Source organism: Mustela nivalis, assembly GCF_964662115.1.
Source record: "Mustela nivalis genome assembly, chromosome: X".
In the NCBI taxonomy this organism is placed as follows: Eukaryota; Metazoa; Chordata; class Mammalia; order Carnivora; family Mustelidae; genus Mustela; species Mustela nivalis.
The window spans coordinates 48,543,068-48,568,807 of record NC_139040.1 but is presented as its reverse complement, the minus strand read 5'-3'; positions in this window follow the sequence as shown (position 1 = coordinate 48,568,807).

Sequence of the window (25,740 nt, the reverse complement as noted above, 5' to 3'; positions counted from 1 at the left end):
CCCCTTTATCTTAGGAAAGTTGAGTCCTTAACAAAGATATCAAGATACATCCAGGAAGAATCAAAATAACCTTCACGCCCACACTGAGAATTTATAACCACTCTCCCATCTTTTTCTTCCACTAGTGTTTCTGTATATTTGTGTTTGTCCTGGTAGTATATAAATCTTATACTTGGGGTTCTTTTTGAAGATTTGTTTGTTTGTTTGTTTGTTTTTGCTTTATATATATATTTATATGTTTTTTCCTCTTGTCATCTCCTTTTATCAGTCTTTTTGTTTGTTTGTTTTTGTTTATATACCTCATAAATCTTACCTTGGGGTCCATTTGGGCTGGGCCTTCTATTTTATTTTATCTTTCTTTTTTTCCTGTCTCTACCCTTCTCTCTCTCTTTTTTCTTCTTTTTTCTCTGTTTCTTTCTTTCTTTTCTTTTTTTTTGGGGGGGGTGGGGACACTTGATTGCTCAGAAGTGTTCCAGGGTGCACCTCAACTGCACCACGGTTGACACATCCAACTACATCTGCACAGCCATCTCTCACCAAAATGACTAGGAGGAGGAATGTCCAACAGAAGAAAAATTCAGAGGCTGGAACTTCTGCAACAGAGCTAATGGCCATGGACATAGACAATATGTCGGAAAGGGAATTCAGGCTAGCAATTATCCAGGAAATACCTAGGTTGGAGAAAGCCATGGATGACAAAATGTAATTGATTAGGACAGAACTGAAAGCACCAGAGATGATGTTTACAATGTTCTCAATGGGCTCCAATCTAATCTAAATTCTCTAAAAGCTAGGGTAATGAGACAGAAGATAGAATTACTGATCTGGAGGACAAACAGATAGAGAGGAAGTATCAGGAGAAGCCTGAAACAAACAGCTTAGAAGCCACGAAAGCAGAATTAGGGAAATAAATGATGCCATGAAATGTTCCAACGTCAGAATTATTGGAATCCCTGAAGCTGAGGAAAAGGAAGTCTAGAAGATATAGTCAAACAAATACTCTGTGAAAATTTTCCCAATCTTGTGAATGGAACCAGCGTTCTTGTACTAGAGGAAGAACGCCCCCCCCCACAAGATTATAGACTCTTGAAAGTTGTCGAGACACCTGACAGTTAAGAATGAGGAATCATAATTGTAGAAAGACTCTCTTGAAGGCAGCTAGGACAAAGAAGCTCCTTACATACAGAGGAAATCCCATCAGAATAATGTCAGACCTGTCCAAATAAACCTGGAAAGCCAGAAAGGGCTGGCAAGATATATTCAGGGCACTAAATGAGAAGAACATGCAGCCAAGAATATTTTATACAGCAAGACTGACATTTAGAACAGATGGAGAGATAAAGAGCTTCCAAGACTGGCAAGGCTTAAAAGAGTACACAACCACCAAGATGACACTGCAGGAAACATTAAGGGGGATTCTGTAAAAGAGGAAAAATCCTAAGAATATAATTGAACAGAAATATGGAGACAATCTATAGAAAGAAAGAGTTCAAATAAAAGATAATGTCAATAAAAACGTATCTATCAATAATCAATTTCAATGTGAATGGCCTAAATGCACCCATAAAAAGACACAAGGTTGCAAATTGGATAAAATGACAGGAACCATTCATATGTTGTCTACAAGAGACATATTTTTAACCTAAGGATACACCCAGACTGAAAGTAAAGGGATGGAGAGCATCATCTTTCATGCCAATAGGCCTCAAAAGAAAGCTGGAATAGAGATTCTCAAATCAGATAAATTAGATTTTAAACTAAAAACTGTAGTCAGAGATACAGAAGGACACTACATAATTCTTAAAGGGCCTATCCACCAAGATGATCTAACAATTGTAAATATCTATCCCCCAATATGGGAGCAGCCAATTACATAAGAAAACTGTTAATCAAGATAAAGAGTCATATTGATAAGAATACATTAATAGTAGGAGATCTTAACACACCTCTCTCAGAAATAGATCATCGAAGCAGAAAATCAATAAAGAAACAAGAGCATTGAATGACACATTGGACCAGATGGACCTCATATATATATACAGAACATTACATCCTAAAACAACAGATTACGTATTCTTCTCAAGTGCACAGAGAACCTTCTCCAGAATAGACCATATACTGGGTCACAAATCAGGGCTCAACCAATATCAAAAGACTGAAATGATTCCCTGCATATTCTCAGATCACAATGCTTTGAAACTGGAGCTCAATCACAAGGAAAAGTTTGGACGGAATTCAAACACCTGGAAGCTAAAGATCACCTTGCTTAAGAATGCTTGGATCAACCAGGAGATCAAAGAAGAACTGAAGCAATTCAAGGAAACCAATGAGAATGAAAGCACTTTGGCCCCAAACCTATGGGATACAGCAAAGGCGGTCCTAAGGGGGAAATGCATAGCCATCCAAGCCTCCCTCAAAAAAATTGAAAAATCCAGAATACAGCAGCTGTCTCTACACCTTAAGGAACTGGATAATCAACAACAAATTAAGTGAGTTCCACACACAAGAAAGGAAATAATCAAGATAAGAGCAGAGATCAATGAGATAGAATCCAGAGATACAGTAGAATGTATCAATGAAACTAGAAGCTGGTTTTTTGAAAGAATCAATAAGATAAATAAACCACTGGCCACACTAATCCAAAAAAAAAAAAAAAAAGAGAGAGAGAAAGTTCAAATTAATAAAATTATGAAAGAAAAAGGAGAGATCACAATTAACACCAAGGAAATAGAAACAACTATCAGAAGTTATTATCAACAGTTATATGCCAATAATCTAAGCAACCTAGATGAAATGGATGCATTCCTCGAAAACTATAAACTCCCAAAATTGAACCAGGAAGAAAATGACAACCTAGATAGACCAATATCTAGTAACGAGATTGAAGCAGTCATCAAAAACCTCCCCCAAAATAAGAGCCCAGGACCTGACAGATTCCCTGGGAAATTCTACCAAACTTTCAAAGAAGAAATAACACCTATTCTCCTGAAGTTGTTTCAAAAAATTGAAGCAGAAGGAAAACTTCCAGACTCTTTCTCTGAAGCCAGCATTACCCTGATCCCCAAACCAGGCAAAGAACCGACCAAAAAGGAGAATTTCAGACCAATATCACTGATGAATATGGATGCTAAGATTCTCACCAAGATCCTAGCAAATGGGATCCAACAGCACATTAAAAGGATTATCTACCATGACCAGGAGGGATTCATCCCTGGGTTACAAGGATGGTTCAACATTCACAAATCAATCAGTGTGATAGAACACATCAATAAGAAGAGAGAAGAACCACATGGTCCTCTAAATTGATGCAGAAAAAGCATTTGACAAAATCCAGCATCCGTTCCTGATTAAAACTCTTCAAAGTATAGGGATAGAGGGCACATTCCTGAACTTCATAAAATCTTCTATGAAAGAACCACAGCAAATATCTTCTTCAATGGGAAAATGCTCACAGCCTTCCCACTGAGATCAGGAACACAACAAAGATGCCCACTTTCACCACTCTTGTTCAACATAGTATTAGAAATCCTAGCAACAACAATCAGGCAACAAAGAGAAATAAAATGTATCCAAATTGGCAATGAAGAAGTCAAACTCTCTCTCTCTTCACAGATGACATGATAGTTCATATGGAAAACCCAAAAGACTCCACCCCAAATCTACTAGAACTCATTCAGCAATTCAGCAACGTGGCAGGATATAAAGTCAATGTACAGAAATCAGTTGCTTTCTTATACACTAACAATAAAAATACAGAAAGGGAACTTAGAGAATCAATTCCATTCACTATAGCACCAAGAACACAAGATACCTGGGAATAAACCTAACCAAAGAGGTAAAGGATCTGTACTCGAGGAACTACAGAACACTTATGAAAGAAATCGAAGAAGACACAAAAGATGGAAGACCTTTCCATGCTTGTGGATCGGAATAATAAACATTGTTAAAATGTCTATACTGTCTAGAGTCCCAATAAACCAGTGAAAACCCAACATCAGGGAAAAACAATGTATTAAGCTCCCAGTATTGCCCTAAAACCTGTATATTTCATAGATACAACTTTTATTTTTAGTTCGTTCTCACTATTCTTATTATTTTTAATCTTTTTAACCTACTTACCATTAAAACTAGAGGCCTAATACAACATATTCCATAATAACCCTTTAATTTGAACTTTTCATACATATACCTCTTTTCCTTTCTTTTCTATTTTCTAATATACATATAGATATCCGATTTAAGGTAATCCTCTTTCCCTAATCAATAGTACCCCTATGTATAAACCAGTTTTTTGTTTGTTTGTTTGTTTGTTTGTTTAATTTATTTTCAGGATAACAGAATTCATTGTTTTCGCACCACACCCAATGCACCATGCAATCCTTGTCCTCTCTAATACTCACAGCCTGGTTCCCACAACCTCCCAGTGTCCCCGCCCCTTCAAAACCCTCAGACTGTTTTTCAGAGTCCATAGTCTCTCATGGTTCATCTACCCTTCCAATTTCCCTCAACTCCCTTCTCCGCTCTAACTCCCCTTGTCCTCCATGCTATTTGTTATGCTCCACAAATAAGTAAAACCATATGATAATTGACTCTGCTTGACTTCACTCAGCATAATCTCTTCTAGTCCCATCCATGTTGCTACAAAAGTTGGGTATTCATCCTTTCTGATGGAAGCATACATTCCATAGTGTATATGGACCAAATCTTCCTTATCCATTCTTCCATTGAAGGGCATTTTGGTTCTTTCCACAGTTTGGCGACTGTGGCCATTGCTGCTATAAACATTGGGGTACAGATGGCCCTTCTTTTCACTACATCTGTACCTTTGGGGAAAATACCCAGTTGTGCAATTGCAGGGTCATAGGGAAGCTCTATTTTTAATTTCTTGAGGAATCTCCACACTGTTCTCCAAAGAGGCTGCACCAACTTGCATTCCCACCAACAGTATAAGAGGATGCCCCTTTCTTCTCATCCTCTCCAACACATGTTGTTTCCTTTCTTGCTAATTTTGGCCATTCTAACTGGTGTAAGGTGGTATCGCAATGTGGTTTTGATTTGAATCTCCCTGAATGCTAGTGATGATGAACATTTTTTCATGTGTCTGATAGCCATTTGTATGTCTTCATTGGAGAAGGGTCTGTTCATATCTTCTGCCCATTTTTTTTATATGATTGTCTGTTTTGTGTGTGTTGAGTTTGAGGAGTTCTTTATAGATCCTGGATATCAACCTTTTGTCTGTACTGTCATTTGCAAATATCTTCTCCCATTCCTTGGGTTGCCTCTTTGTTTTGTTGACTGTTTCCTTTGCTGTGCAGAAGCTTTTGATCTTGATGAAGTCCCAAAAGTTCATTTTCGCTTTTGTTTCCTTTGCCTTTGGAGACATATCTTGAAAGAAGTTGCTGTGTCTGATATCGAAGAGGGTACTGCCTATGTTCTCCTCTAGGATTCTGTATAGTTTTTCCTTATTATGTATCTTTAAGTATTTAAAAAAAAAAGGACTATGTTACGTCTGGACCCTGAGAAAACACTGGGTCACTTATGTTACTTCTTTTTATATGAGTCTGGAGCCTCACAAAAGAAAGATACCATAGAAAAAAAGTTATTCAGTAAAAACAAGAACAAAAACAAAACACATACACACGCATACAGGCTTGGATACATATTTTCTCTTTCTCTCTCTCTCTCTCTCTCTCTCTCACACACACACACACACACATACACACTCATACACACAGGGAGAAAGAACTCTACAGCTTTTAAATTTATCCTTATTTTCTTAGCTTCTTGTTTTCCTTTTACCACGACATTCCCCCAGTAATCATACATGATAAACAAGTAACATGGGCATTTCCGTTCTGGCATATGCCAAAAGGAAAATAATCTAGTGTTTGTTTAGCTACATGTAGAAGCATGTTTTGTCATTAGCAGAGAGAACCTTGGCTGAATTAGTGATCACCAACTGACTCCATTCCACAAAACACAAGTGGTAATCTTCATTGTCTAGTGACCAAATATCTGCACTTAGGCAAGTGCATTTTCATATTAAGAAGGAAAGAGTATTATGTAGGATACTTGTAATTTTTCAGTAATTCTGAAACAATTTTTGCAGAGCTCTATGTAATTAAAATCTTTTTTTTAAGATGTGAATAATATTCACTTATTTCAAAGTTAAGTTTTGTTGATTTTTAAATCAGTGATCTGATTTTCACAAGTAAGAAAAGTCTCAATCTTTACAACAGAGATATTGCTTTTTGGTTGGGAAATAATATTAGTACTCCAAACTTACCTTCTATTAGAAAAAAATAGAGTTTTTAAATCTGTCTCTGGGGAAATAAAGGAAAATATAGGAAAAACATTTGTTCCTACTATTTTTGTTAGTCTTTTTCTGCCATTCATACCTATTCTATGTGGTCAACACCAAATGAATGGATATTGTATACAGATACACTGATCATAAAGAGTTGATAATTCATTTAACAAAAAGGCACATGCTCAAAACCACATAAACTTAATATAGCTTATCAAGTAAGGTTTCTAAGGGCAAAATAATCAGTATCCACTAAGCCAATATATTTTTGTGAAGATGATATAATTTAGAGTTGTTATTTAATGGAAAAAAGAGAGAGCTTCTTGGAGGAGTAGCTAAACTTTTTGAGCTGAATTTTAAAGTTCAGAGACAATGGATCAGCAGAGGGAGGGCATTCCAAGTAAAGAAACATTAATATTTATGTAATAGAGGAAGGCCCATTTGGAGAAAGTGATAAAAATATGTGTTGATGATCAAAAGTTGCAAACTGATAGAGATCCCTAAAGGTCAGGCAGAGGGATATATTTTTTCTAATAAAAGTAATAATGAAAGAAGATGGGATTGGGAGGGAGACAAACCATAAGTGACTCTTAATCTCACAAAACAAACTGAGGGTTGCTGGGGGGAGGGGGTTTGGGAGAAGGGGGTGGTATTATGGACATTGGGAAGGGTATGTGTTTTGGTGAGTGCTGTGAAGTGTGTAAACCTGGTGATTCACAGACCTGTACCCCTGGGGATAAAAATATATGTTTATAAAAAATAAAAAATTATATTAAAAAAAAAGTAATAAGAAACTAGTTTTAGAAGAAAGGAAGTAAAATTAAAAAGCCAATCCAGGGTACATAGTTGCATAGCATGGTAGTAAATATCATAGAGTCTGAAATTCAGTTTCCAGGGTTTGAATCCTGGGTCTTCTATTTCTTACTAACTTTGTGTAAGTTAGTTAACTTCTATGTTTCTCATTTTCCTCAACAGTAGAATAGATCTAAAAAAATTATGAACCTGTCAAGGTTATTATAAGCATTAGATGACTTCATGGAAATAAAATGATTATGATAATGCCTCATGGAGCATAATCATGCAGTAAGTGTTAACTTCTACATGAATATGTAGAGGCCAATTTATCTCTGGGCATTTCTCAATTGAGCCAACCTAATTGTTCTCACACCTTTTAATCAAAATCCTGTCTTTCATATGAACAAACAGTTTGCTTGTCTGTATTGCTCAGACTTTGAATATTTTATCCCTGCTTGGCATAGGGTATTCTTTTTCACTAATTCACACTCCTACTCTAGTTAAAACACTTAACTCAAATGGCATTCCTTCACTGTTTCAACTCAAATTTGACCACTCCTTCAGTTCTCTTTCTATGATGCAAATGTCGTAGTCAGTTTTCTTATTTTACTGTGATTTTCTTGGCAATTCCCTTGGTGATTCCAGCATTTCTCCACCTCCACTGAAATCATCCTTCCAAAGATGCCTAACTTGATCAAGAATGGAAATCAAAATTTATCAGTCATCCACACAGATTTCTAGTTTTTTTTTTTCCTTCACAATATAAATATATTGCCAAGATATGTTTCTTTATTGTTGATTAGTCAAAGGGAAAGACAAAGCTTCCTTGAGGCTTTCAATACTTAAATATTGAAGTGCTTTCAAAATGTTGGCATTGAAGTTCAACTGTCTACGTTTATATTCTGATTCTTCTGTTTACCAAGCAACCCAAAAAATGCTCTTAATATTTCTGACATTTACCATCCACAAAGTGGTAAAATGAGTAGTAATCATCTTACAAGATTGTTTTAAAAAATTAATTAAGGCAGTGAATTTAAAGGCTTAACACAGTGCCTGTCAAGTAGAAATATGTTAATAAATGGTAACTACTACTATAATTAATATTGTTTCATTTAGTCCAAACCAGAAAATATATGAAAAATTATTATCTCCATTTTGCAGAACAGGAAGTAAGTTTAGAAAAGTAGAGGACCTGTTCAAAGTGACAGAGCTAATAAATGACAGAATTTGGATTTCAACCAAATCTGATGCCATTCCATTGCCTTTCCTCATGCTGTTTTTCTGCATTTCCATAAACTTTTAGGTTTTAGAAGGATAGGTTATTGATTTTTGTCAATTCAATTAATAAAACCTATTTTTTTTTCTTTACTTACAGATATAGTATGATGAGCCACGGAGTTAACCATCTGTATCTTGTTTCTAGGTCATTGTAGAATGAGATGTCTTCTATGTAAAACATATAGATGAGTGGAAAAATCTTATCATGTGAAAGTAGCACTGTATCACTGAGGGAAAGCCCTGGCTTCCTGTTTCCCAAATAGATCCTAAAACTGAGTATCAAGGTTTTGTTTATTTATATCTAGATGGCTCTATCTCTACTGAGTGTCCTTAATTCTTAGAACATATAATAAAGCAATTAATGTAACCCCCAGAACCTGGGCTTAAAACTCTACATTCAGTGTATATAGCCTATAGAACATTCACAGCACTGTTAAATCAATTACCTTAAACTAGTGTTTCCCAAAATATGTGTGGAAAAGCACTGGTGTAAAACAAAGCTCTTTGAAAAAAAAAACAACAACAAACAAACAAACAAACAAAAAAAACAGAGGTCAAAGAAATTTGTGAAGCATTACATGCTATAATCCTCTCCTAGGAAATTCACAAAACTGTATTAGTTAAGACTATTTTAGTTACAAGTAACAAAAATCAACTTTAGCTAGCATTAGCCCAAGAAGGAATTTATTGGGAGGATACTGTGGTAATATACAGAAATCAAAAGAATAGTTGAAGTACTGAACCTCAGTAAGAGCAACTACTAAACACCTGAACAGCAAGAGTTCACAGAACTTCCCAAATGTACATCCTTACAACATTCCTTGACAAGATGCATAAAATCCCCTCGGAAATCTTAAGAACTATAGTGCTTGGAATTTAGAAAATACAGGGTGAGTCTTCAATGATTCTTAGCTGTCATTACCAAAAATTTTCTGTCTAAATCAGGTACAAAACATTCTGATTTGAAGATACTGGATGGAGCCCAGGAATCAGTTTTTGCATAACTTTCATGTCAGTGTGAAGTAGAGTCAAATTTGGAAACCATTTCTCAAACCACTTAAGTCATATAGACACTAGTGGTGCCCAGCTTCTATATCTCTCAGACCAAAATTCTATAAAGACAATTGTTTCTATTGAGCTTTTAAGGTTCAAATATTTCATTTCTTGACCAATCAACTGTGGCCAGGGAATCAGAACATACGTGACTGTAGAGGGCCTATTTCTGAAGAATAAAGTAGTTCCAAGAGAAGAGGAAATTTTTTGTGAATGGAATGGCCACCCCAAGAAGTGTCTGCTTTTTTTAAAAAAAATTGAAGACTTATTTTTTAAAACAATCTATTTAGTTTTGTTGAATCATGCTTTGCCTAAACTTAGTTGACCAGAAAATCATATTTTTACCCAACATTTAATAATGTCACTCAGAACAAGAACTCTGTGTCACGTATGTTAAGACATGTTGATTCAAAAGTTATTAAGTTAAAGTTATTATGGTACCCCCGTCACTAGGTTTGTGCCTTACCTGTCTTTCAAATGCTACTTCTGGACTTTGTTTCCATGTGACATGGGAGATAATTTGGCTTCACTGTTCTGAAAAATATTTCTGTCTCAGCTCGCTGTCTCATGAGATATTCTGTAACAAAACAAAAACAAACAAAACAAACTAACTAAAAAAAAAAGAAAGAAAAAAAGATGCAAAGGGATTTTATGTAATCAAGTAATGTTTAGCAAATACTGAAACTTTGCATACACACACACACACACTTTGGAAATTCCACAATGTGTTCAAGCATATAAAAGACTTTGAGAAGTCTGATAGAAAAGACAATTTTTCAACTCTGTTTAACCCAACATTTTCTCAATTTATTTATTGGGAGGAACTCCTATGAATGAAGCCTACTTTACCCACATGCAAAAAGCAGAATGGAAGGTTTGAAATTCTCCTCCTGTTCTTTTTTGTTGCCTCTTAGTACCTTTGTGGTCTAGGAAAAGCAATCATTTTAGAATAGCTCCACAGAATCTCTGGTCTGAAATTGGCCCTCATCAGCTATTACTCAAGGTATTTGTATTTCTAGATCACTTTGCCTTTCTTCTGTAGGAAGAGTAAAGTTTATGCCACTGAACAAGTGTTGTGTCACAGGCACCTGATATAAAAAGTATGTTCAGATGGAATATCTGGTAACTTGCAGGTTACAACAAAAATAACTTGTTTTATTTTATAGCATTTAAAAACGTTTTCATGAAAATGCAAAATAGAGCAAACCACAAAAATTGGATTAATCACAAATCAAAGAATTCCTTGAGTGATGCATAGATTACAAACTTACCGTATGCATCAGATTCTCTGGTTTCTGCCTCTAACAGATAATTTCCCTTAAAGGTTTTCTATGTATCCCAAACAATAAACACATTACAATAGGTGTGCTGACCTACAAAATTCACTTGCTGTTACATCTCTATTTGACATGGCTGCCTTTAAGTTTTATGCATTTACAGAGCCAGACTGCTATGCAGTGTAGCATGGGAGTGACTTGGATAAGTTTTGAGGTTGAGCAGTCACTGCACCTAACAGAAAATCTAACTGGATCACTATCAGATATGTTCCATTACAATTTTCAGAGAAATATCATGGCGGTGAGAGTCAGAAGAAATAGAGAAGATAAAAATATCAAAGCAAAATTGAAACAGAATTTCCTGACATCACCCTCCTAGTCTACCAGCTCTTGGCCAAGAGAACAACAAAAAAGTGAAGCTAGAGCTTGATAGGTTTTTACTGTCGTTATTTTAAATAAGGTAAAAAACAAAACAAAACAAAAAAAACACAAGGGGTTAGTTCACGCTGTCTGCCACCTGTTTGGATCTGGCTACATGAAGCTGCTACATATTCCCTGGTGGCTCCCTTTTCTAACTACCTAATGGGTTAACCAGCCATCTGTGTCCCCTGCCATCACTAATCAGGGCAATACACAAATCTATTGTCCTTGAGCTTTAGGGCTCTTGGAGCATTATGGTTCATGCCTGTGCTTATTGCTTAAGGAAGCTAGGCTGTTTACAGAAACTTTCTGAAACTCTCCTTTTCTATCCTTCTGTAACCCTCTGAAAGCTCTCCAGTGCACTCCATCAGTTAATGGTCGTTAGTTAGATTTCTATTTAATCATTAAAATAATCATCATCAAGCTGTCTTTCTCCTGGACTCCATCTGCTTTTCCTTTCAAATTCTGCATGCTTTGGAACAAAGCAACCCTGAGAATTCTGTTTTCAATTTTCAAAATTTGGGTTTGACAGTTGCTGGCTCTTGATAGTGAGGGAAGTCCCAGCTGTTTGAACCTAAAGAGGAAAACAGCACATACATGTAGTCAAGAGAAAAAAACAAAAATAAAAACAAACAAAACAAAACAAAAAAAAGAAAGAAAGAAAAGGTACTGGGAAATTTATTGGAGCTGCTGGTTCATTCAGATAGCTATTTAAAATTCATTGTACAGATATTTGCTAAATGTACTATATAAATAACTGAATCCAGAAACTCAAAGATAAATAAATTATAGACCCAGCCACATGAGGTTTATATGGTCTATTTAACAAGATCATGAAGTGCTGGAGTTATAATGTTGATTTTTAAGAGATAATGATTAAGTTTTGGATGGGTTCTCATACTAATGAAACCTTTTCAGAATTTCAGAAAAAAGAAATAAAACAATAATCTGCTTTCCAGATTTATTTCTTATGTTTTATTTGTTTGTTTTACCTCATATACTAAACATTAACCCCTTACATATAATTACTAAATACCTACAGCAATATACCTGAAATACTGTTTGCCTCACAATACAACCTTTCCTCTATGTGTAATTCCAGTTATAATCTCTTAAGTTACTTCCCAACGTGAAAGGGTACCTTTAATTATAAAAAAAAAAAATAGGCCAAAACTTTGGTTTTAATCACTGTGCCAATTCAACTGTTATTCCTCTTATGCAAAAAGAAAAGCAGGACACTTATTGTATGTGAAAGTCTTTTACCTCAAGAAAAGAAAGAAGAATGTTTGATTATAGTAATTCAGTCTTTCATTAGTAGTATTCAGTTTTGCTACTGCTTCTCATTCTAATATTCAGAAACTAATTAAGCAGTGTTAATTATTACCTTTCACATGACTAGAATGCGTGTCATAGTCGATTAAGCAACTTAACAATCTCTCACTCTGCTGTTTCCTATCCATGTTTCTTTACTATTTAATCACTCACATGTTGGTGTCTCAGATAGGAAGAGTCTAAACTAAACAGCATATGACAGTGATTGTAGAAGGTAAATAAATACCAGGTGATGAGTTTGAATTATATAAAGATAATAATACACATGAAAAGAGCACTCAGACCTGTGGAAAACAATTTGGGTAAAATTATAAGTTCAGGCTTTACCTAAGCCACTGATTTAATATTGGTATTGGCTGAAATTATAATTAAATTATTCACTGCACTTTTTTTTTTTGTCCTTTACTTCTCTTTCTAGTCACTCCCACACATGCACTCCCCAGATTCCTTTTGAGGAACTAACCATGAAGACTAAACTATCCCAAAGGGTCTTTTCTTAACTAGGTAGTCTTTCCCTACTAAAAATTTTAGCTCAAATTTCCCAATGTGTGATTTTCAAGCAACACATTTAGTATTAGTGTCTTGGTCAGAAAGAGCAAACTATTCTGTTTTTTAAAGTCTGCCTTCCTCAGAGCAAATCAGAACTAATGAATGCAAGAAATTGAGATATTTGTTAAGTTTACTTCTTAGTCACAAAAGAGGAAAAGAACTAGTGAACCAGAGCATATATGAGATATCCTTTGGGGACTTTCAGAAAAAAGTGAACATGATGCAAATTACAAGGAGTATGTCAACAAACCTACAGAAAATGTGTGAACTCACAAGGAATATAAAATATATACATTAAAACAATGAACTATGAATCTTCTTTTGGCAAATTAGCAATTATTTGAAATAATAATAATGCTCAATGCTAGCAAAGTTGTGTGGAAACAGACTTCCTTATATGTTGTTTGTGGAGGTGAAGTCAGTAAAACACTTTGGGGAATAAACTTGAAAATAAGTATTAGGATAATTATTATTATATTTTAAAGATTTTATTTATTTGAACAGAGAGAGATCACAAGTAGGCAGAGAAGCAAGCAGAGAGAGAGAGAGGAGGAAGCAGGCTCCCTGCCGAGCAGAGAGCCCGAGGCGGGACTCGATCCCAGAACACTGAGACCATGACCGGAGCTGAAGGCAGAGGCTTCAGAGCCATCCAGGTACCCCAAGTATTAAGATTATTAAAGATGATATTACTCTGACTTAATTATGTTCACTTTTAGGACACAATGCTTTAGAAATCATCCAAAACACAGTGCATTTTTTTTTAATTTTTTATTTTTAAATAAACATATATTTTTATCCCCAGGGGTACAGGTCTGTGAATCACCAGGTTTACATACTTCACAGCACTCACCAAAGCACATACCCTCCCCAATGTCCATAATCCCACCCCCTTCTCCCAAACCCCCTCCCCCCCCAGCAACCCTCAGTTTGTTTTGTGAGATTAAGAGTCACTTATGGTTTGTCTCCCTCCCAATCCCATCTTGTTTCATTTATTCTTCTCGTACCCACTTAAGCCCCCATGTTGCATCACCACTTCCTCATATCAGGGAGATCATATGATAGTTGTCTTTCTCTGCTTGATTTATTTCACTAAGCATGATACGCTCTAGTTCCATCCATGTTGTCGCAAATGGCAAGATTTCATTTCTTTTGATGGCTGCATAGTATTCCATTGTGTATATATACCACCTCTTTTTTATCCATTCATCTGTTGATGGACATCTAGGTTCTTTCCATAGTTTGGCTATTGTGGACATTGCTGCTATAAACATTCGGGTGCATGTGCCCCTTTGGATCACTAAGTTTGTATCTTTAGGGTAAATACCCAATAGTGCAATTGCTGGGTCATAGGGCAGTTCTATTTTCAACATTTTGAGGAACCTCCATGCTGTTTTCCAGAGTGGCTGCACCAGCTTGCATTCCCACCAACAGTGTAGGAGGGTTCCCCTTTCTCTGCATCCTCACCAGCATCTGTCATTTCCTGACTTGTTGATTTTAGCCATTCTGACTGGTGTGAGGTGATATCTCATTGTGGTTTTGATTTGTATTTCCCTGATGCCGAGTGATATGGAGCACTTTTTCATGTGTCTGTTGGCCATCTGGATGTCTTCTTTGCAGAAATGTCTGTTCATGTCCTCTGCCCATTTCTTCATTGGATTATTTGTTCTTTGGGGGTTGAGTTTGCTAAGTTCTTTATAGATTCTGGACACTAGTCCTTTATCTGATATGTCGTTTGCAAATATCTTCTCCCATTCTGTCAGTTGTCTTTTGATTTTTTTAACTGTTTCCTTTGCTGTGCAAAAGCTTTTGATCTTGATGAAATCCCAATAGTTCATTTTTGCCCTTGTTCCCTTGCCTTTGGCGATGTTCCTAGGAAGATGTTGCTGCAGCTGAGGTCGAAGAGGTTGCTACCTGTGTTCTCCTCAAGGATTTCGATGGATTCCTTTCGCACATTGAGGTCCTTCATCCATTTTGAGTCTACTTTTGTGTGTGGTGTAAGGAAATGGTCCAATTTCATTTTTCTGCATGTGGCTGTCCAATTTTCCCAGCACCATTTATTGAAGAGGCTGTCTTTTTTCCATTGGACATTCTTTCCTGCTTTGTCGAAGATTAGTTGACCATAGAGTTGGGGGTCTATTTCTGGGCTCTCTATTCTGTTCCATTGATCTATGTGTCTGTTTTTGTGCCAGTACCATGCTGTCTTGATGATGACAGCTTTGTAATAGAGCTTGAAGTCCGGAATTGTGATGCCACCAACGTTGGCTTTCTTTTTCAATATCCCTTTGGCAATTCGAGGTCTTTTCTGGTTCCATATAAGTTTTAGAATTATTTGTTCCATTTCTTTGAAAAAGATGGATGGTACTTTGATAGGAATTGCATTAAATGTGTAGATTGATTTAGGTAGCATAGACATTTTCACAATATTTATTCTTCCAATCCAGGAGCATGGAACATTTTTCCATTTCTTTGTGTCTTCCTCAATTTCTTTCATGAGTACTTGATAGTTTTCTGAGTATAGTTACTGTGCCTCTTTGGTTAGGTTTATTCCTAGGTATCTTATGGTTTTGGGTGCAATTGTAAATGGGATTAACTCCTTAATTTCTCTTTCTTCTGTCTTGGTGTTGGTGTAGAGAAATGCAACTGATTTCTGTGCATTGATATTATATCCTGACACTTTACTGAATTCCTGTATAAGATCTAGCAGTTTTGGAGTGGAGTCTTTTGGGTTTTCCACATATAGTATCATATCATCTGCGAAGAGTGATAACTTGACTTCTTCTTTGCCGATTTGGATGCCTTTAATTTCCTTTTGTTGTCTGGTTGCTGAGGCTAGGACCTCTAATACTATATTGAATAGCACTGGTGATAATGGACATCCCTGCCGTGTTCCTGACATTAGCGGAAAAGCTTTCAGTTTTTCTCCATTGAGAATGATATTTTCGGTGGGTTTTTCATAGATTGCTTTGATGATATTGAGGTATGTGCCCCCTATCCCTACACTTTGAAGAGTTTTGATCAGGAAGGGATGCTGTACTTTGTCAAATGCTTTTTCAGCATCTATTGAGAGGATCATATGGTTCTTGTTCTTTCTTTTATTGATGTGTTGTATCACATTGACTGATTTGCGGATATTGAACCAACCTTGCAGCCCTGGAATAAATCCCACTTGATCGTGGTGAATAATCTTTTTAATGTACTGTTGAATCCTATTGGCTAGTATTTTGTTGAGTATTTTCGCATCTGTGTTCATCAAGGATATTGGTCTATGGCTCTCTTTTTTGGTGGGATCCTTGTCTGGTTTTGGGATCAAGGTGATGCTGGCCTCATAAAATGAGTTTGGAAGTTTTCCTTCCATTTCTATTTTTTGGAACAGTTTCAGGAGAATAGGAATTAGTTCTTCTTTAAATGTTTGGTAGAATTCCCCCGGGAAGCCGTCTGGCTCTGGACTTTTGTTTGTTTGGAGATTTTTAATGACTGTTTCAATCTCCTTACTGGTTATCGTTCTGTTCAGGCTTTCTATTTCTTCCTGGTTCAGTTGTGGTAGTTTATATGTTTCTAGGAATGCATCCATTTCTTCCAGATTGTCAAATTTATTGGCGTAGAGTTGCTCATAGTATGTTCTTATAATAGTTTGTATTTCTTTGGTGTTAGTTGTGATCTCTCCTCTTTCATTCATGATTTTATTTATTTGGGTCCTTTCTCATTTATTTTTGATAAGTCGTGCCAGGGGTTTATCAATTTTATTAATTCTTTCAAAGAACCAGCTCCTAGTTTCGTTGATTTGTTCTATTGTTTTTTGGTTTCTATTTCAATGATTTCTGCTCTGATCTTTATGATTTCTCTTCTCCTGCTGGGCTTAGGGTTTCTTTCTTGTTCTTTCACCAGCTCCTTTAGGTGTAGGGTTAGGTTGTGTACCTGTGACCTTTCTTGTTTCTTGAGAAAGTTTTGTACCGCTATATATTTTCCTCTCAGGACTGCCTTTGTTGTGTCCCACAGATTTTGAACCGTTGTATTTTCATTATCATTTGTTTCCATGATTTTTTTCAATTCTTCTTTAATTTCCCGGTTGACCTATTCATTCTTTAGAAGGATGCTGTTCAGTCTCCATGTATTTGGGTTCTTTTCAAACTTCCTTTTGTGGTTGAGTTCTAGCTTTAGAGCATTGTGGTCTGAAAATATGAGGGAATGATCCCAATCTTTTGATAGCGGTTGAGTCCTGATTTTGGACCGAGGATGTGATCTATTCTGGAGAATGTTCCATGTACACTAGAGAAGAATGTGTATTCTGTTGCTTTGGGATGAAATGTTCTGAATATATCTGTGATGTCCATCTGGTCCAGTGTGTCGTTTAAGGCCTTTATTTCCTTGCTGATCTTTTGCTTGGATGATCTGTCTATTTCAGTGAGGGGAGTGTTAAAGTCCCCTACTATTATTGTATTATTGTTGATGTGTTTCTTTGATTTTGTTATTAATTGGTTTATATAGTTGGCTGCTCCCACGTTGGGGGCATAGATATTTAAAATTGTTACATCTTCTTGTTGTGCAGACCCTTTGAGTATGATATAGTGTCCTTCCTCATCTCTTATTATAATCTTTGGCTTAAAATATAATTGATCTGATAAAAGGATTGCCACTCCTGCTTTCTTCTGATGTCCATTAGCATGGTAAATTCTTTCCACCCCCTACTTTAAATCTGGAGGTGTCTTCGGGCTTAAAATGAGTTTTTTGGAGGCAACATATAGATGGGTTTTGGTTTTTTATCCATTCTGATACCCTGTGTCTTTTGACAGGGCCATTTAGCCCATTCACATTCAGGGTAACTACTGAGAGATATGAATTTAGTGCCATTGTATTGCCTGTAAGGTGACTGGTACTGTATATGGTCTCTGTTCCTTTCTGATCTACCACTTGTAGGCTCTCTCTTTGCTTAGAGGACCCCTTTCAATATTTCCTGTAGAGCTGGTTTGGTGTTTGCAAATTCTTTCAGTTTTTGTTTGTCCTGGAAGCTTTTAATCTCTCCTTCTATTTTCAATGATAGCCTAGCTGGATATAGTATTTTGGCTGCATGTTTTTCTCGTTTAGTGCTCTGAAAATATCATGCCAGCTCTTTCTGGCCTGCCAGGTCTCTGTGGATAAGTCAGCTGCCAATCTAATATTTTTACCATTGTATTTTACAGATTTCTTTTCCCGGGCTGCTTTCAGGATTTTCTCTTTGTCACTGAGACTTGTAAATTTAATATTAGGTGATGGGGTGTGGGCCTATTCTTATTGATTTTGAGGGGCGTTCTCTGAACCTCCTGAATTTTGATGCTCGTTCCCTTTGCCATATTGGGGAAATTCTCCCCAATAATTCTCTCCAGTATGTCTTCTGCTCCCCTCTCTCTTTCTTCTTCTTCTGGAATCCCAATTATTCTAATGTTGTTTCGTCTTATGGTGTCACTTATCTCTCGAATTCTCCCCTCGTGGTCCAGTAGCTGTTTGTCCTTCTTTTGCTCAGCTTCTTTATTCTCTGTCATTTGGTCTTCTATATCACAAATTCTTTCTTCTGCCTCATTTATCCTAGCAGTGAGAGCCTCCATTTTTGATTGCACCTCATTAATAGATTTTTTGATTTCAACTTGGTTAGATTTTAGTTCTTTTATTTCTCCAGAAAGGGCTTTTATATCTCTCAAGAGGGTTTCTCTAATATCTTCCATGCCTTTTTAGAGCCCAGCTAGAACCTTGAGAATTGTCATTCTGAACTCTAGATCTGACATATTACCAATGTCTGTATTGATTAGGTCCCTAGCCTTCGGTACTGCCTCTTGTTCTTTTTTTTTGTGTTGAATTTTTCCGTCTTGTCATTTTGTCTAGATAAGAGTATATGAAGGAGCATGTAAAATACTACAAGGGTGGCAACAACCCCAGGAAAATATGCTTTAATCAAATTAGAAGAGATCCCAAATCCTGAGGGGGGAGACAGGGGATAAAAAGAGGTTCAAAAAGGAAGAAAGATAAAAAAAGAAAAAAGATAAAAAAAAAAGAAAGGAAAATAATTTTTTAAAAAAAGAAAACACCTAAGAAAAATGTAAAAAAGAAAAAAATATATATATTAGATAAACTAGTAAAAAATCATTAAAAAAGAAAAAGGTAACAGTTAAAAAAAAAAAATTTACCCGAAGGCGAGAAGAAAAAAAAAAAAAAAAAATGAAAAAGAAAAAATTAAATTAACTGCCAGACTAAAAAAAATCACAGGAAAAAAGCCATGAGTTCTGTGCTTGGTTTTCTCCTCCTGTGGAATTCTGCTGCTCTCCTTGGTATTGAAACCGCACTCCTTGTTAGGTGAACTTGGTCTCTTGTTGATCTTCTGGGGGAGGGGCCTGTTGTAGTGATATTTAAGTGTCTTTGCCCCAGGGGGAATTACACCGCCCTTACCCTGGGCCGGTCCGCTCGGGTTTGCTTTCAGGAGCTTTTGTTCCCTGAGCGCTTTCCGTAGAGTTCCGGAGGATGGGAATACAAATGGCGGCCTCCTGGTCTCGGGCCGGAGGAGCCAAGAGCCCAGGGCCCCACTCCTCAATGCGCCCTCAGAGAAGAGCGCCCAGTTACTCCCGTCTGCCTGACCTCTGGCCGCGCTCTGAGCTCACCGAGCCTGCAACCAGTTCAAGGTAACACCGAGCTGTGAGCTTACTGTCAGCTCTGTCTCTGCAGCCGGCTTTCCCGTTCCAATACCTGCAAGCTCTGCGACACTCAGACACCCCCGATCCTTCTGTGACCCTGCGGGACCTGAGGCCACGCTGACCCCGCGTGGGCTTCGCCCCGGTTTAGCCTCTGGAGCGATGTCCCTCAGCGGAACAGACTTTTAAAAGTCCTGATTTTGTGAGCGGTTGCTCCGCCGCTTGTCGGGAGCCGGCCCCTCCCCCCGGGGTATCTCTTCCCGTCGCTTTGGATTCACTTCTCCGCCGGTCCTACCTTTCAGAAAGTGGTTGATTTTCTGTTTCCAGAATTGCTGTTCTTCTTCTCTTCGATCTGCCGATGGATTTTCAGGTGTTTGCAATCTTTAGATAAGCTATCTAGCTGATCTCCGGCTAGCTGAAGCAGTCTCAGCTTGCTACTTCTCCGACATCTTGACTCCTCCTCCCCATACAAATTTTAGTATTATTTACTCCAGCTCTTTGAAGAATACCGGTGGAATTTTGATCGGAATGGCATTAAAAGTATAAATTGCTTTAGGCAGTATAGACCTTTTAACAATGTTTATTCTTCCGATCCAAGAGCATGGAATGCTCTTCCATCTATTTGTGTCTTCAATTTCTTTCATGAGTGTTTTGTAGTTCCTTGAGTACAAATCCTTTACCTCTTTGGTTAGGTTTATTCCCAGGTATCTTTTGGTTCTTGGTGCTATAGTAAATGGAATTGATTCTCTAATTTAATTTCCCTTTCTGTATTTTCATTGTTAGTGTATAAGAAAGCCACTGATTTCTGCACATTGACTTTGTATCCTGCCACGTTGCTGAATTGATGTATGATTTCTTGTAGTTTGGGGGTGGAGTCTTTTGGATTTTCCATATAAAGAATCATGTTATCTGAGAAGAGAGAGAGTTTGACTTCTTCATTACCAATTTGGATACCTTTTATTTCTCTTTGTTGTCTGATTGCTGTTGCTAGGACTTCTAATACTATTTTGAACAAGAGTGGTGAAAGTGGGCATCCTTGTATTGTTACTGATCTCAACGGGAAGGCTGCAAGCTTTTTCCCAGTGAGGATGATATTTGCTGTGGATCTTTCATAGATAGATTGAATGAGGTTCAGGAATGTTCCCTCTATCCCTATACTTTGAAGTGTTTTAATCAGGAACGGATGCTGGATTTTGTCAAATGCTTTTTCTGCATCAATTGAGAGGACCATGTGGTTCTTCTCTCTTCTCATATTAATTTGTTGTATCACATTGATTGATTTGCGAATGTTGAACCATCCTTGTAGCCCAGGGATGAATCCCACCTGATCATGGTGGATAATCTTTCTAATATGCTGTTAGATCCTGTTGGCTAGGATCTTGTTGTGAATCTTAGCATCCATATTCATCAGTGATATTGGTCTAAAATTCTCCTTTTTGGTCGGGTCTTTGCCTGGTTTCGGGATTAGGGTAATGCTGGCTTCATAGAAAGAGTGGAAGTTTTCCTTCTGTTTCAATTTTTTGAAACAGCTTCAGGATAATAGGTGTTATTTCTTCTTTGAAGGTTTGGTAGAATTCCACAGGGAATCTGTCAGGTCCTGGGCACTTGTTTTTTGGAAGGTTTTTGACCACAGCTTCAATGTCGTTATTAGATATCACTCTATTCAGGTTGTCGATTTCTTCCTGCCTCAATTTTTGTAGTTTATAGTTTTCCAGGAATGCATCAATTTCATCTAGGTTCCTAAGCTTATTGGCATATATCTGTTGATAATAACTTCTGATGATTGTTTCTATTTCCTTGGTGTTCGTTGTGACCTCTCCCTTTTCATTCATAATTTTATGATTTTGTGCTTTCTCTCCTTTCTTTTGGATTAGTGTGGCCAATGGTTTATCGATCTTATTGATTCTTTCAAAAAACCAGCTTCTAGTTTCATTGATACGTTCTACTGTATCTCTGGTTTCTACCTCATTGATATCAGCTCTAATATTGATGATTTCCCTTCTAATGTGTGGAGTTGGTTTGATTTGTTGTTGATTCTCCAGTTCTTTAAGGTGTAGAGACAGCTGCTATGTTCTGGATTATTCAATTTTTTTGAGGGAGGCTTGTATGGCTATGTATTTCCCCCTTAGGACCGCCTTTGTTGTATCCCATATGTTTTGGACAGAAGTGTCTTCATTCTCATTGTTTTCCATGAATTGTTTCAGTTCTTCTTTGATCTCCTGGTTGATCCAAACATTCTTAAGCAAGGTGGTCTTTAGCTTCCAGGTGTTTGAGTTCCTTCGGAACTTTTCCTTGTGATTGAGCTCCAGTTTCAAAGCATTGTGATCTGAAAATATGCAGGGAATAATCTCAGTCTTTTGGTATCGGTTGAGTCTTGATTTGTGACCCAGTATGTGGTTTATTCTGGAGAAGGTTCCATGTGTACTTGAGAAGAATGAGTATTCTGTTGTTTTAGTGTGGAATTTTCTTTCCAATGTGTCATTCAATGCTCTTGTTTCTATATTGATTTTCTGTTTCAATGATCTGTCTAATTCTGAGAGAGGTATGTTAAGATCTCCTACGATTAGTGTATTCATATCAATATGACTCTTTATCTTGATTAACTGTTTTCTTAAGTAATTGGCTGCTTCCATATTGGGAGCATATATATTTACAATTGTTAGGTCATCTTGGTGGATAGTCCCTTTAAGGATTATGTAGTGTCCTTCTGTATCTCTCACTACAGTCTTTAGTTTGAAGACTAATTTATCTGATATGAGAATCGCTACCCCAGCCTTATTTTGAGGCCCATTGGCATGAAAGATGCTTCTCCATCCCTTCACTTTCAGTCTGCGTGTATCTTTAGGTTCAAAATGGGTCTCTTGTAGACAACATATGGATGGGTCCTGTCGTTTTATCCCATCTGCAACCCTGTGCTGCTTTATGGGTGCATTTAGGCCATTCACATTGAGAGTGATTATTGATAGATATGTTTTTATTGACATCGAGTTACCTTTGAAGTCTTTCTTTCTGTAGACTGTGTCTATATTTCTGTTCAATGCTATTCTTGGGATTTTTCCTCTTTTATAGAACCCCCCTTAATATTTCCTGCAGTGTCGGCTTGGTGGTTGCATAGTCTTTTAAGCCTTGCCAATCTTGAAAACTCTTTATCTCTCCATCCATTTTGAATGTCAGTCTTGCTGGATAAAGTATTCTTGGCTGCATGTTCTTCTCATTTAGTGCCCTGAATATATCTTGCCAGCCTCTTCTGGCTTGCCAGGTCTCTGTGGACAGGTCTGATGTTATTCTGATGGGCTTCCCTCTGTAAGTAAGGAGCCTCTTTGCCCTGGTGGCTTTCAAGAGATTATACCTACAATTATAATTCCTGAATTTGACTATCAGGTGTTGTGATGTTTTTTTTGGAACGTATTATCTTGGGTGGAGACCGTTCAGCCTCTAGTACATGAATGCTGGTTCCATTCACAAGATTGGGAAAATTTTCATGAAGGACTTGTTCCACTATATCTTCTAGACTTCTTTCTTTCTCCTCCCCTTCAGAGATTCCAATAATTCTGACGTTGGAACGCTTCATGGCATCATTTATTTCCCTTATTCTGTTTCCGTGGTTTCTAAGCTGTTTGTTCCAGGCTTCCTCCTGATCCTTTCTCTCTATCTGTTTGCCTTCCATATCACTAATTCTATCTTCTGTCTCAGTTACCCTAGCTTTGAGAGAGTTTAGATTAGATTGGAACTCATTGAGAGCATTGTGAACCTCCTCCCTGGTAGCTTTAAGCTCTGCCCTAACATTGTGAACATCCTGTCTGGTTGCTTTCAGTTCGGCCCTAATCAATTCTGTTTGGTCATCCATGACTTTCTCCAACCTAGCTATTGCCTGGATAATTGTTAACCTGAATTCTCTTTCCGACTAATTGTGTGTGTTGATAGCCATTAGCTCTGTTGCAGAAGGTCCATCCTCTGTGTTTTTCTTCTGCTGGGCATTCCTCCTCCAAGTCATTTTAGTGGGAGATGACTGAACAGATGTAGCTGGATGTATCAACTGTGGTGCAGTCAAGGAGCACCCTGGGACACTTCTGAACAATCAGGATTCCCCACCCAAACGAGAGATAAAAGAAAAGAAAAAGAAAAAGAAGAAAATAAGAAAAGAGAGAGAGAGAGAGAGACAGGAAAGAAAGGGAAGATGAAAAGGAAGGTTCAGCCCAGATGGGCTCCCTGGTAATATTTATGAAATTTACAAACAAATGAGATAAAAAGACCGATACAAGTATATGACAAGAGAATATATATATATATCTATATATAGATATATATAGATATGCAAATAAAGAAAGAACCTCATCATAAAGTACCACAAGTGTAAAATTTATATGCTATCAGGACAAATGCAAAAAACACGGTAACACTGGTGGAAGAAGATGGGAGAGTTCTTATAAATTCTCAGTGTGTGGGAGGAAGGTTGTTTTGATTCTTCCTGGATGTATCTTGATATCTTTGTTAAAGGACTCAACTTTCCTAAGATAAAGGGGATTAAAAATTGGTTTACCTATAGCGGTAGTATTGATTGGGGAAAGGGGATTACTTTGAAGCTTAACTCTATATGAATATTAGAGCATAAAAATAAAAAGGAATAAAGTAGACTAAACTAAACTAAAATTTTAAAAAAATGAATTCAAAAAATAAAAATGCAAAAGAACAACATAGGTGTATGTATCAAAAGTTCAGGTTAGAAAGGTATTTATTATGGAATTTGATGTACTGTACAACTCGCTGTGATGGTAAATAGGTTAAAAAAATTACCTATGTGTAAAAAGAAAAAATGAACCAGAATAGTGGGAACAAGTGAACAATACAAGTTTTCCTATGAAATAGTGGTTGTTCTCCTATAGTCCTTTTTTTTTTTTCGTCTTTTTTTATTCCTCTTTTTTTTTTTTTTTTTCCTTTCCTGGTTTGTTTTTTGGAGGAGGGGCCTGCCACGTGGGTTGTCAATCAATGATGTTTCCTGAGTTAAGTCCTCCCGCCCCCCTCAAGGGAGTGGGCTCTGAGGAAACTGGTTTTTTCCAGGCTTTTGTTCTCTGGCGGTTTTTATGCTTGTTCACTTTTTTTTTCTCTCACCTTGACCGCCTTTGATGGTTTTTGTAGTTTTAGAGGAAAACAAACCACACCCTCATCTCCCTCTCAGAGAGAAGCCTCAGTCTGGGTGCAGAGCTTAAATAAGTTCCCCCTTGGCCACTTGCAGAGCAGGTTCCAAGTTGCAGACCCTGGGGGCGCAGGATCTTTTGCTTGTACCCAAAGCCAAGGCAGTGACAGCTGTCTGGGAGCTCCTGATTGCAAGAGAGGTTCCAAGCAGCAATTGCACACTGAGATTTTGCCGCTGGCCCGGGCTGGGAGCTCCTGGCTTGCGCGCACCTCTTTCAGAGGCGGCTATGGGTCGGGCGTGCCTCTCCGGCACTGAGAATGGGGCGCTGGTCCGTAATCACCAGGCTGGGCTTTTGCGCACCTCTGTCAGGGGAGAGTTTGGGGCACGCGGCTTAGGCTTTGAAACAATGGCGCAGATGAACTTTATGAAGTTGAAAAGAGTGCCGGCTGTGCCTTTGTACCTCAGGGGAGCATGAGGGACGTGTGCGTGTATCTCAAGCTTTGTGTTAGGGCTCTTGCGTTCTGCCAACCGGCGTGGCTCCCATCCCCTCACAGGTACTAGAACCCATGCATTCTCGGGCGTGCTGGTGGCTTAGGGACTAAGAGCTGGTTTCTCTGCCGCATTCTTTCTGGGTCAGCGCCGGGGAGGCTGTCCTGGGACCGGGGATGTAAGCCCCTGTCCCTAGCCACCCCGATTCCCACAATTTACCCCCGCAATCCTTTGCTCTTTTGGAGTGTTTTCAACCAGTCTCCAAGTTAATGCTGGACCCCACACGCAGGGCACTCTCACTCGTATTAGGGTATTACTTTCCAACTGGTCGCCTCTGGTGGCTCCCTCCCCCTTTTGTTTATCTTCTGATATCAGTCCTCCCTTCCCACTCCGCTTTACCTGCCCACTGGCGTCTTCTGCCCCTGTAGAGATCCAGACGTGTATAATTCTGAT